The sequence below is a fragment of the Crocodylus porosus genome, unplaced genomic scaffold (genome assembly GCF_001723895.1).
Source record: "Crocodylus porosus isolate Cpor-Errol unplaced genomic scaffold, CroPor_comp1, whole genome shotgun sequence".
Taxonomy (NCBI): Eukaryota; Metazoa; Chordata; order Crocodylia; family Crocodylidae; genus Crocodylus; species Crocodylus porosus.
This window is the reverse complement of record NW_017728947.1, coordinates 88216460-88229542: the sequence shown is the minus strand read 5'-3', so window position 1 is coordinate 88229542 and position 13083 is coordinate 88216460. Positions and strand designations below refer to the sequence as shown.

Genomic DNA, 13083 nt, shown 5'->3' with positions numbered 1-13083 from the left:
GTCCCTTCCGACCCTAGCATCTATGAATCTATGAATCTATGAATAATAGTGCGTATAGCTGGATAGTTTTCCTAGGAGAATTGTTCTTGTTTTTCCCCCTCTGGACCTACTCTTCTGTAAAAATGTAGGAGTTTCTAGGTGTTAAATATATTTGCAAATGGTGGACACTCAAGTTTAATGTATGTGGGAAAGAGGCACTTGAAGGACATGTGCACAGTACACAGTAAGAAAAATTGCCATGAGAAAAATGTCATACCCACTCTCTTGCCTTGCCTCCTTATGGACCATGGAGAATAGAAGCTGTTCTTGTGCTAGATTCTAGGGTGACTGCTATTCTGGACATCAACTGGTTTTCAAGTCCATGGCCATTAAAATCTTACCTTGCTAACGTGCTTATGTATTCAGTGGTAAATTTTGGGATCATATGATTTGAAACATCATCCTGGAAAACTTTCTGCTTACAATTTTTCCCCTAGCATGAGCTTTTTATAATACTGCTGACAAATAGTCTCAAGTCCTTACTTGAAGAAACATGACCCCAAGACATGACTAGTACCATTGTGAAGGGGAAGTACATCCTGTGGAGTCTGGGTAGAGTAGCCTCAAGGATTCAGGTAGAGGGGAGTGGCCCCTAGGGCTAGACAGAGAAGAAAATATAACAAAGAGGCAGCTACCCCAGCCTCTGAAGGCAGCCTCCCCTTAAATATATAAAATCAAATTGTGGCAGGCAAGAGATAGGAGGAGATCAGAGACTGCAAGCAGGGAAGTCTGACCACAAGAGGGCATCAGGCACCAGGGAGGTTGTATACCCCAAGCCTGTTAAATAGTCACATCTGAAATGTCACAATGATCCCATTTAAGAGTTACTCAATCATGATCCTGTCCAAAACCTACAAGAAGAAAAGTTGCTTAACTGTTTGGAGTTTGAAATACAATGTTCAACAAAGCATTCTACTTTCGGAGCACATATTCCTGTGTGTTCAAGATTGGACTGTTTTAGCCAGATGTATCCACTATGACGACATATTGTGGCCCAATTGTCCTGGACCCTCTGAGGACAGAATATGTTATCAACTATTTAGTTCCTTCTCCACCTAGAATCTGCTGCCAGGCTGTGCTCCTCACTGCCTGAGTGCTGTGCTGCAGATGTGCCCATGAACGGGCATTTATTGGCCAAATTATCAGCCCCATTGGGCCGATTTTCAATACAGCCAGTTTTCTTTATATCAGTACCAATCTGATATCGGACCGATGTATCGGCGCAATATGTATTATAGATATATGTGTCATATTATCATAGATCATATCATATTGTGGTCTTTCTAGATGGAAATGTAATAGGCCTGACCATCACTGAATTGGAGAGAGCACAGGGCAGCTGTGCAAGCTTTCTCATGGGCCTTTCCTTCCTATACCTGCTGTACCTGCTGTGGGAATTGAAGGAGGGTATAGCTGCACCACTCTACTCTCTCTGCATCTATCCCTGCATGTAGCCTTAGGTTTATTAGTTCAGCAGCAAGTGGTATTCTTCCTATAGTTTCACTCATCATCAAGGATCCTGGTTTTCTCCAATTAAAAGCATTGCAAATTCTCTGATTAAAAAAACCCCAAAATCGAGTAAAATTAAAGGACCCCCACAGCCCCCTGTCCCTGCTGGTGCTCCTCACTTCCCAGTACAATCTCCCCAGCCCTCCTGGTATGTCTCTTTCATGCATGCATATGTGTATGTGCATGTGTGCACCTGTGCACATATACATGTGTATGCATACCCATGTGCACAGCTATTGGTGTACATGTGTGTATAAATCTGTATGTGCATGTGTGGACACTGGCCACACTCGAATTGGGAGCTGGCTGAGGGAGTGGGGAGGAGTGGGGAGAAGATGTGGAGTGGCCCTCGAGCCAGCTGCACGTGGACTGTAAGTCACGCTATTGGCCCTTAAGGGAAGCTGTATATGGAGGAGCTGAGCCTGATCTGGTTGCTAACACTATTCGGGTTCCATGTGCAGCCAGCCTGGCACTCTGGCCAGGAGTGGGGAGGCTGCAAAAACCCTGCTTCCAGATGGGTGCAAACCTCCCAGTTCCCGGCCGGCTGCAAACCTCCCAGTCGACTACAAACCTCTCCACTCCCTCAGCCCCCAGCCAGCTTCCCCCCCAGCCCTGCTGGTCAACCCCTCAGCCCCCTACAAGCCCCACTTACCACTTCATAGGCTCCAGAAAGAAAGTGAGCCTGACCCAAAACTTGGGACGGACTAAAAGCCTCAGGCCTCACCTTCCCCCTTCTCCCTGCCCCTCTGGGCAGGGTTGGGGCTTTCTCACGCTTTTTGCAATCAGCTTTTGCAGGCTGGAACTCAGCCTGCCTGCAGAGCTCTTTGCAAAGGGGGAAATCCACAGGTTTCTCTGTTAAAGGGGAAATCCATGTTTTCTCTGATGAAAATAGGAAATCCATGGTTTTCTCCGATTTTCTATGGGAAATGGAAAACTTGGATCCCTCGGCTTATCAAAGATACCTTCAGGTACTCTAGGAGCTGGAAGCCACTTGCCTTGGAAAGGACAGACGGCCTTTTTTTTTCCTTGCATCTCGCTGCCTTTCAAGCAGAAAGAGAAATGCATATGACCTTTAGTTTTGGTTAGATGGAAATTCCTACCTTCAGGGAGTCCAGAGATGCAATTCATAAAGATCAGGGGTAGGTCATGTGAAAGGAGGAAGGAGAAGTTTTTAGAAAAGGAAAAAAAAAACCTGGGAATGCAGGGATCAGCAGTGGTTTGAAGTGGGAGGCTGTTCTAACACAAGTCATCCCCAAGTGTGGACTGCTTCCAACCAGTAATCCACCCCAGTTAGGTGTCTGTCTGTCCAGCTTCTAGCCTATTTTAATGCTTAACCATCCTCATAGTCAGAAAGTTCCAACTAATTGCTAACTTAAATTTCCTCTGCTGCAGCTTGAGGCCTTGCTTCTAGTCCTGTCCCTTACAGCCACAGAGAAAAGCACATCTTCATCCTCTTCATAATCACCCTTCAGGTATTTGAAGACTGAGCAGGCATTTGACAAGTCTTCTCTTCTCCAGACTCCATAACCCTAGTCCTTTCAGTCTTTCCTCATAAGTCATGTTTCCCAGACCTCCACTAATTTTTATAGCTTTCTGCTGGACTCTATCCAATCTATTCTTATCTTTCTTGAAGCATGAGGCCCAAAGCTAGACCCAGTACTCCAAGTGAGGCCTCACCAGTGCCAAATAGTGGTAGAATCACTTTTCTTTGATTTGCAAACTGTATTCCTATTAATACAACTTAATATCCTTTTGTCTTTTTTGCAACAAAAGCACACTGTTAGCTCATATTCAGCATCTGATCCATTGGGGGTTTCTTGGAAGTTACCCTAGGTCTTTCTCTGCTGTACTGTAGCCTATCCAGACATTCCCCACTCTGTATATGTGCATGCAGTTATTCCATCCCAAGTGCAAGACTTGGCACCTGTGCTTGTTGAATTTCATCTTTAATTGATTTTGGCTCAATTTTCTAGTTTATTCAGGTCATTTTGTTTTAGTAATCGAGACTGGACCATTTTCCAAAAAGAAGTCCATTGCAAATGGAGGCATAAAAATAAATATTTATTGGGGCACAGTGGCACAACCAAGGCAGAACTCTAGACAGATTGACCAAAACAATTTAATAGAAGTTAAAATGGTCTGATATAGCAACATTTCTACAGACTGATGAGACATTCCCCCTACTAGTTAAAGGAAGTTTCCTAACAGGAATCAGCAAACAGATCGGTGGATTCTTCTGGGAAGACTTTGAGGTTATTTTGGAGGTCTTCCATATTATAGTTGCCTCTGCTTGCTTCAGCAGAAGAATTATGGGCTAGGTAAATTTCCTGTTAGAACTGAAGCTCTTTTTGAGCAGTTAACCTGTTTAAAACACCCTCTCTTATCTCATGTAGACAATAGGAAAGTTGTGAATTGGCTGGTGTAATTAAAAGTGAAGAAGAACGTAGTTTGGGTTGGTTTGGGGTTTTTTGGATCCATGCTGCAAATTTCATCGACTTCGTAGATTTCATAGACATTAGGGCTGGAAGGGACCTCGGAAGATCGAGTCCAGCCTCCCGCCCAAAGGGCACGAAGTCAGCTGGGGTCACAGGATCCCAGCAAGATAAGCATCCAGTTTTTTCTTGAAGGTGGATGACAGCAACCACGAGCTGATCACCTTCACCATCTGCCATAAAGCTGGCAAGTTAGTCAGCAACACCAAAGTCCTTGACTTCAGGAAAGCTGACTTTGACAAGCTCAGGAGGCTTGTCAGTGAGGCCCTAAGGAGTCGTATTCCTTCCACATAGTGCATGTTCCTCCTTTAGGGAGCTTGCTTATCAAAGGAAAATTCCGCCCTGTGACATAGCTTCCTGTGGCCACATTCATTTGTGCTTACTGCATAGATGACCTGTTTTGGTGCAGCTCTGCAGTCTGGGCAGTACCTGTTGCCCCGAACATCTGAATAGTCTTTTCTAGGGACAGTCTCTCTCGCACAATAGTTTTTCTTCTAATGTTGTGTCTGCAGTGCTACACATAGCCCTATCTAATCAAAGACTCTGTCAATTTGTATGATTTTTCTTTGTATATGTTTCTTTTTCTTAATGTAAAAGATGATCCTTGATGCATTTCTAAAGCACTTAGTGTAATGGAGATCTGATCCTATTTGCAGCTTCCAGGCATTGCCATAATGCAATTAAAATTATATAAGAAAATATGCTTCTTTGTTTTAGCAGCTTGAGATTTGTACTATTATACCAACTAATGTGAATATTTTTGATGATAGAGTTGTATAGAGTCCCCAAAGTGCTTTCAGGTTATTTAACAGTTAAGTAATCTTGAATAATACAAGACAGAACATGTTGATGTCTGAAGGCATGTTAATTGCCAACTATGGATATTATTTTACTTACCAGATGATGGATAATTAACATACTGAAGTTATAAAGTGACGGGATTAAGAAAATATCAGAAAGAACTTCCACTAACTCCTGCCCTACAGAACTATAACTATATATAATTTAAATGACTTCATATGGAATATGTGGAAAACCTTTTCCATATAATAAAGGTGTATTTTATTCATTCAGATATCTTCCAGATTTTTTTTTTACCTTGTCGTCTTTTTTCCTACACAGAATTACTTAAAATAAGTCATTACGTCAGTGGTTCCCAGTCTTTGAGACTTCTACCTTTTGATAGATGTCCCCTAAACTTTCATGTTATGCTACTGTATGCCACAACACAGTTGCTACATTTTCTTTTGTTCTGTTTTCTGTTGTTTGGCTCCCTTTTGCGTTGCCTTTTCCTTTTGATGTTTTGCTAGTGTGCCTTGCTGTCAGTAGTATCCACTGTGTCAATTTAGAGGCGTAGTTCTATAGTATTGGTTTGGTTGGCCTAAAGCAGGTTATCTAGGGGTGATTTTCTTCAGAGCAGGTTACAGTATATGAGCTTCTCTTTTTTTTGAGTTCAGTATCAGAGGAAAAGGAGAAAAAGCAGAAACATGGAATGTCAGGGTACTGTGTGAGCCATTCAGGTTTTATACAGGTAAAATCTGTAGCCCCTAAGAGCCATTAAGAGAGCAAGGTGAGAAAGGCATTTTGGATTTCTACAGGTTGCTTTACTCTAAACCAGGGGTTTTCAACCTTTTTTAAGGAGTGTACCCCTTCTGGGTACGCTTCTGGTGGAGCAGGGGGAGGGTGTAAGCAGCCAGATGTAAAGTGGGGGGGGTGGCAGTGAGATGGTAGGGAGGGGCTTGCATGAGGCATGGAGTGGTGGGTGGCAGCAGTTGCATGTGAGCTGCCCCCCTTCCTGTGCCTGGTTGGCTGGGAGGTGCCTGTGCAGCCTGCAAAGGCTCCTTCCTGCTCCTGGAAGGCGGCAGCATGGGGTAGTGAGTGCTGCCCGCTGACACATACCCTTTAGCCCCTTGTTAAGTATCCCCAATGGCATACTTACTTACCCCTGCTTTAAACAACACTTTCAGGTGATCTGTGCAAGTCTTCTGTTTCATACCTTCTCATTAATCTGGGATTAGTAAATACACATGTAAATGTAAGTGATCTAATGTATGTTATCAACACTTAAATTTCCTTCCTTTCTTTTGATGTAATTTAGAAAAAAAACTGGAAGGCAAGATGATGGAAAGTAACCAATTATAACTGATGTTGTTATGTAACAATTCTCATATACTTCAACAAATTAGCCCAAAATAAGTTAAACAGTGTAGGGAAGTAATAGAAACATTTATTTCTGTCATAACCATAGCTTGTTGCCAGAGCCCAAAGGAATTGTCTTTTGGAAAATATGACTATGATTTTTCAGCCAACAAGTAGAAATGCTGTTTTTGACTAAGATAAGCAATAAAGACTTTACAGAAGAACAGGTCCTAGAAAATAATGTTGTATGGTGTACTCATCAATTAATTAATGAATAAAGGTAGTGTATTATTAAGGTCCTTGATCAAAAAGGGCAAACTGTGAAATTAAGGGAACTAGTTAGTGAAGTCAGCTGTACTGAAGAGCCCAATGATTTGATTTTGGAGAAGACCTGAAATATCTTTACGTCAAAGGTACAAAAATGTCTCAAATTTGTATTTCAAGCAGTGGGATGAAAACTTGTAGGGATGGGCTCCAGATTAACAGCATTAATTGTCACCTCAAAAAGAACTCTTGATCTAAGCAGGGAATCCACAGAGAATAGAAAAAGGAATGGATCAGCCAAGAAATGAATATCTTAGTGATGAGAAAGTATAGGAATAAACTGAGAAATTGCTAAAATAGCTGAGTTAGTCTTTGCAAAGAAATGAAAAGCAAACTATAGAAGGTTCTTTAGCTATATGCATAAAAAAGAGAATAAGGAAAAATGTGATGATTCTGTACAGTGAGGAGGGGCACTGCAATTAAAGAGAATCTTGGTATGGGCCAAAATTAAATGAATAATTTGCTTTAGTTTTTAATAAGGACAACAATATTGATTAAGGCACAGAGACAGGATGGCTAATAGGAATCGAGTATAAGGAAATGGAAACTGAAAATGGAAATCTGAATTTGGTATTACTAATTGGGGAAGGAAGAAATAAGCACATTGTTGATTCTTTTTTTCACTCTTGAAGCTTGGTTTGGTGTATTTGGTAGAAGTCAGATATACCGTATTTGCTGAAATACAAGATGAGGTTATTTTTTCCCAGTCAGCATGGGGTGGGGGGAGCCCCATCCATGTCTTATATCGCATACAAGGAAACCTCTTTAAATAAATAATCTATCAGTAAACTGCTGGCAATTGCTGTGCTCAGTAATGGAAACAACCTGAGGCTGATAAAATGCAGCTAGCACTGAGCATAACCATAAAACACATGGCTCATATTAGTTGAACATACTGATAGAGAATAGATTAGCACAGCCTATTTGAACAAGATGCATTGTCTTTTATTAAGATTGTGCCTGTTGCGCACAGTTCCCCTCAGTGCTGACTTTTTTTGCAGTCATGGTGAGCCACTACACTACATATGTTTTTATTTCCTCTTCACTCCCACAGCTGCACTGTGCCTTTCTTTCCCATTTCCAATGATTCTTGTTTCTTTACCAGCCTCAAATGTCTGACATACATCACCAACAGGGCCCAAACAATTGACCCAGAATCCCTCTGTTACTTCTGCTTTCAGCCTGACTGCATAGGATTAGTGTGGCCCTGCCCTTCATGAGGTGGAGCTGGGCCAGGTTGCCTTGCACCTTCAGTGGAGCTGGATCTGGTTCCCTTGTGTGGGGGGTATCTGGAGTACACACACGTGCTGTGCTGTGGGGTCGCCATGGCTTAAAACACTGTTGATTCTGTTTGGGCCCAGCCCACTGAATGATGCAGTAAATCATGAACCATCTGGCCCCAACTTAATGTTTGAGTGAGCTTCCTGGCAGGGAAAGGCCCATGATTGTAAAGGTGGTTGATACCCTGGCCAGGGAAAACCTCTTCGTGGGATGTCTATGATTGACTGCCAAGTTAAGACATGCTTGTTACTGACTATACATATTGCCCAGTTAAGCTGATAAGAAATGAATATTATTGAATATATGTATTTACATTTTGGCATTTGTCTTTCAATTTAATTGGTAAGTTAATTGTTTATTGAAGTTTTTGAATTTGGTATTGAATTGGCTTAATATTTAATTAGCAAGCAAGTTTGGACTGTTAATAAACATAAAAATAAAATGTGTAATTTGTACTAGTAGGGACAAAAGTGCTGCTTAAAAATGTGTGCTTACAGAGTACCTGTGCTAAAGCTTACAGCAGTTTCAAAACAACTAAAATGCATCAATGCTGGATGAATTAAGTTAATGGGTACCAGTAATAAGTTGCGTGTCTACAAGTTGCTATAGGTATGTTTATTTCAAGGTCATTGATTTCAGATTTGCTCATTTCCGTGTACTCAGGAAGAGCAGGGTCTGACAGTAAGGAGAAGGGGAAAAAAATTGGCAGGGGGTAGGCAAATGGAAGCTGACCCCTTCCCCCCCAGATTTATTTCCCCTGATGTAGCAGTGGAATGGGGATAAATTCAAGACAATCCTCCAGTAATCGGATTCAATACCTGGAAAATTATAAGAAATATATACATTTTCCATATATAGAATCTAATTGTTGAGGGGTCATTCTATATTCAGAGTTGTCTTAGATTTGAGTAAATATGGTAATTAGAAGTCCCTAAACCCAAATCTTTTGTTGTTTATTGTTCAGCATTTCAGTAATTCCTGTGAAGAGAGCAACAGTTGTATTTCTTTGCATACCTCCTGCCCCAGACTAAGGTACACACCTTGTTTTTGCAAAGTCAAAATGAAAGGAAAAAAAGACTTTTTCCCAGAGCCGTGACTGTATACAGCAGTGACAAAGCCTAATCTTCATCTTACTCACCCTCCCTTTCCTACTCAGATAACAGCTACAGTTTTAACCTTTTCACAACTGAAGTGTCAACAGCTTTTGACAGTTCAGTCAAAACTTGAAATTGTAGCTGTTGCTGAAGACTTGACTCCATGGGCAGACCTAGGATTTAAAAAAGAACTAAAAACAGCCTGCAGGGCTGTGAAATGAGAAGAGAGACCAGGAGTAGCTAACAGACTGCAAAATTACCAGACAAAGGATGGCTTTGATTAATGAACATTAAGAGCAAATATGAAGGAAAAGACCAGTGGAATGAAGAGCAATTAGCCGGAATCACATAAATTAGATGATGAGTCTTGAAATCAGTTTCATCCTTCCATCCAAAGTTTAAATCCAACTGCCTGGCAGCCACCAAGACACTTCTATTCAAGCAGTATTAAAGGATGAAACAATTTCAAAGCTGGGTGCAACCACACCCTCCTAGATCCTGCATTATCCACCTCTACATTCCCCTCCCCCTCCACCCTCCACACACACATCTGCCCCTGCTGGAGTCTTTCTCCCGCCATGCAGCTGCTGGCAGGAAGAGAAGGAAAAGGAACAACAACAATTTTATGGCATATCCATGCTTCTATTAGCAGAAAATCAGCTTCCCTGCTTAAGCCATGCACCCCAATTTTGGAAGGCCAACTTCTGGTAAACATATACATGTAGTACATGAGTACATGTGGTATCTGTGTTTTCCAGCCAAGTGTGCCTGCAATGCGATATAAAAATTATTGCCTGGTTGTAGCATACTTTTTGTCAATATCCTTGATACTTGCTTTTCTCTTTCCTGAGTACACTCTAAAAGATCTTCCCTGCTTTTTTGTATCATAATTATTTTAATATTTTCTTAGTGCTAGTAGTATGCTAATATCCTTCACAGAAAAAAAATGAGAATACAAAATTCCCATTCCAACTAGTATTGTTGTACAGTCTTTGTTTCCCTCTTTGAATTTCTCTTTAGCTAGTATCCCTGCATTTTTTTACCAACACCTTCATTCTGGATACTGTTCACTTATAAAAATAAAATTTGATTTTAAGAAATCCCATAGCATGAACATCTCGTATCAAGCACATCACGTGGTTTTTGGTTTGGTAACTTACTTTTGTTAACTTACTTTTCGCATTCTACCTCATATCTCCTTACTTAACCTTGTTTAGATTGTAAGTTCCTTGTTTTTTCACTGCATCTGTAGTGGTGCTTAACTAGCCCAGCAATATATCTGATTTATTTCTTATACCCAAGGAAAGCTGAATATGAGAAAAACTTGATCTCTGACTATAAGTAGGGGAAAGGTTTATTGAGAATGCTATGGCCTGACCTGTGTTACAGTTTTTACCTATTTGCTTCCATTTTTGTGAAGTTTTCAGAACTACCAGAGCTCTTTCTGATTTTTGGTCTATTCTTTCAGTGTAATTCATGTAGGCATACTTTTGCAAAGTCCCAGTTACTTTGATAAATGCTAGGTTACAAGATCAGGGTCTAGACTAGGGATTTTCAGCCAGGTTGCCAGGACATCCTGGAGTGCCTCAAGATCCTTTGAAGGGTGCCATGAGGTGTAAGGAGGCAAGTGCAAGCTTAGACTAGTTCGGTATTGCCAACCCCACCCACCATGCCAAAAATTATGAGACAAACTCTAAAAAAATCAAGATTGGCACATAAATCAGGAGATGCTATTTTTGAAGTGTGTGTAGGTTATTCGTGAAGGTGTTGGGACCATAGGGGTGGGGTTGGAGCCCAGGGAAGGAGGGTCCCCACACCCTGGCAGGATGCGGGGTACTGTGGGTCAGGAGTGAGAAGCAGCAGTGGGACTGGGCGGACTGTGCCTTGGAAGTAAGGAGCGCACATGCGCGCTCACACACACAGAGACCGCACCCAGCTGGTAAGTGGAGGGAAAGGGGCAGGAGGGGGGGGAAGGGAAAGGGGCAGGGAGGGAGATTGAAGCCCGTGCAGTGAGGGAGGGAGTGGGGCAGAAGCAGAGGCAGGGGTGGGTCATCCAGAGGTGCTGGTGGGGAGTGTGGCCATGCAGCCGCACCCCCCCCCCAGGAGAAGTGTTGGGGCATGTGTCCCCCACAGGCAGAGGCAGGCTGCCTTCTGTGGGCTCAGGGCCTACTGCTCTTGCCCTGGGGGCTCAGCTGTGACTCTAGAGTGCCTACTGCCACTGGGTGGGCAAGGGAAGTGTCATGTGGCCAGTGTGCCCTGTGTCCCCTGCCTGCCTAGTGGGCAGCAGTGCCATTGTGTGGTTGAGCTCCTGGTGCAAGGCAGCAGAGCCCCAGCCCACAGTCTGCCCCTGTCCCATGCAGGGCACATGCTGCCATGCTTCCCGGGGGTGGGGGTGCTGCTGGAAGGGGCTGTGCCCCTCCCCCCACACCTCTGGATAACCTGCCCCGGCCCTGGGACTCCATTTACCCCAGCCCCTGCTCCACTCCTTCCCTCAGTGTGTGGGGCCTTGATCTCCCCCTTCCCTCCACTTTCCAGCTGGGAATATCTGGAGATTTTAAGGTTGGATTGGGAGATTGCAAGTTGGAGTTATTTTGACTTTGAAATCCAAAGCCTTGTGATGGATTCGCAACAGTTGGCATTACTGGTAGTCTCTGCCTGACCACTGCCTAGCCCCTCTGCAAGCAGGTAAGCACTATAATATTTTTGTTTCTTAATTGCAGTACTGCTCAATTCACAAAAGTTGTGAAGGGATGCCTCAAGTCTAAAAACAGCTGAGAACCGCTGATCTAGACTAAGATAAATAGTATATGATGCTGATAAAAGAGGAATTTCTTGGTATAGACATAGTAATGATTTGATACATATCAACCTGTAACAAAATAGATATCATTATTTTATCTGAGTCATATAGTAAAGCATACCTAGGTGTGATGGATGAATCACCTCTTATCATTTTTGTCCCTTACCATTTTTTTAATTGCCCTAATCATTTTACAAGTTTTTATCCTGCAAGCTAGTAGGCTGACATTAAACAAATGTAAAATTTTATTTATGTATGCAATCACAAAGTCTCAAGTTTTGTTTGGGTACATATACCCCAAAAGTAATCCTTTTTCGTATAGGGGGTTTTATTGGTTTTTTCAGGTGCTTTGAGAACAAAAAAAAATTGCACTCTTTCTATGAGGAATAGTCAATAATTTACTAAGATGAGTCATGCTGTTCATGTTTCTAGAGTGAAGACTATTTAAGATGTTTCATGATCTTTAGACATGCTTGGAATTTAGATTACCTTACTTTCAGAACTTTTTTTCTGATTACAGGTATTTACTGTTCATTTAGTGTTTGCTGATACAGGTATTAGTGAAAATAAAATCTTAATTTAGAGAAATAGGAAGACATATTTGCATCTTTTCTGTTTGAATTTACAGCTATCAGTTAGTTGCTAGTATGTATTCTTGCAGTAAAATAACACATCTTTTAGCCCCAGCATGGCACAATAGAGTTTATTTTCTTCACTTGTTGTCTTAACTTCATAATTATACTAAACCACCTGGATTTGTTTTACATAGTGTTCAATGTTCTATCAGATTTGAAATTTTTGGGAGCAAATGCACGTATTTTACAATACTCAGTTTGTGTGTGTGCATCTGTGGGATGGATCCTCATGGAATATTTCTGCTTACAAAGTAAATGGGATAAATTATTCAGGTGATTAATGATTCAAAGTAGTTGTTCTAGTGGAGTTTAGAAACCTTTGATAACATGAAGAGAGTCTTAATTTTGAATCAGTTCCATTGAGCTAAATGTTGTTATCGTCATCTAACAGTTGCATGTAGGCTAGTGCCTTCAACCTTTTGTCTGCTTCTCTTTTGTTATATTATTGTTTCTTTTAAGAGGACCTAGAGTGGTGACAAACTATTTACATAATTTACGTTTACTTAGCCAATAACTAGCGGTTCACCAGTAAAGATTTTCTTAATCAATATTGACAGCGATGATTAACCAACCATATTGGCCGATACTGGTCCAAAACCTGAATTTAGTACTAGTGCATGGCATTTTAAACTGCTGACATAAACTGTTTTTTTGTTTTATGTTTATCATGCACCTATCACCTGGATGAGGGAGAAGAAATTGATGTCATATATCTTGACTTCAGAAAAGCTTTTGATCTGGTATCCCATGATCACCTCTTGGCCAAACTG

The 13083-nt window shown here is 41.6% G+C and overlaps 1 protein-coding gene and 1 long non-coding RNA gene across 3 annotated transcripts in view; one reads left to right on the top strand and one right to left on the bottom strand.

The window, feature by feature from the left end:
* The window catches only part of RPS6KA5 (ribosomal protein S6 kinase A5), a 155796-nt gene that overhangs the window by 43247 nt on the left and 99466 nt on the right, over window positions 1-13083 (top strand). The window lies entirely within an intron of this gene.
* LOC109321683 overlaps window positions 1-13083 on the bottom strand; it is an 18476-nt gene that overhangs the window by 3095 nt on the left and 2298 nt on the right. The window contains exon 2 of the long non-coding RNA XR_002104143.1: window positions 9008-9088. This is a non-coding gene — a long non-coding RNA (uncharacterized LOC109321683). The remainder of the gene's footprint in view (window positions 1-9007; window positions 9089-13083) is intronic.